The sequence below is a fragment of the Cariama cristata genome, unplaced genomic scaffold (genome assembly GCF_000690535.1).
Source record: "Cariama cristata isolate BGI_N322 unplaced genomic scaffold, ASM69053v1 scaffold32465, whole genome shotgun sequence".
NCBI classification, from domain to species: Eukaryota; Metazoa; Chordata; class Aves; order Cariamiformes; family Cariamidae; genus Cariama; species Cariama cristata.
Genome location: NW_009617637.1, coordinates 2287 through 2617, shown reverse-complemented (window position 1 = coordinate 2617; position 331 = coordinate 2287). Strand labels below are relative to the sequence as shown.

Genomic DNA, 331 nt, shown 5'->3' with positions numbered 1-331 from the left:
AGGAAGAGATTTTCAATACATAAGCAAACAATTTATAAACACAAATATCATAATCCAGTTAAAAATATGCTAACTAAGAAGTCATTCACTTGTTTTAATTTAAGTACAAACCCTTATCATTAGCTGTGGGCATCTTGGCAATTTTTTAAAATAGCAATACAGAATTTATGACCTACTAGCGCAGCACATGATAAAACTGATGAAATTTTTCAGATAGTTACTTAAATATCCACTATAATATTTAATTCCTACATCTTAAACCCATCTTACCTAAATCTTGAGTTGCTCCATAATGCTAACAAATACTCTTTGTAGTATTTGTAACACTGTG

The 331-nt window shown here is 29.0% G+C and overlaps 1 protein-coding gene across 1 annotated transcript in view; it reads left to right on the top strand.

Annotated features, from left to right (window-relative positions):
- GPC5 (glypican 5) overlaps nucleotides 1-331 on the top strand; it is a gene marked incomplete at both ends in the record, with an annotated part of 18809 nt that overhangs the window by 17920 nt on the left and 558 nt on the right. The gene's annotated exons all lie outside the window — the stretch shown is intronic.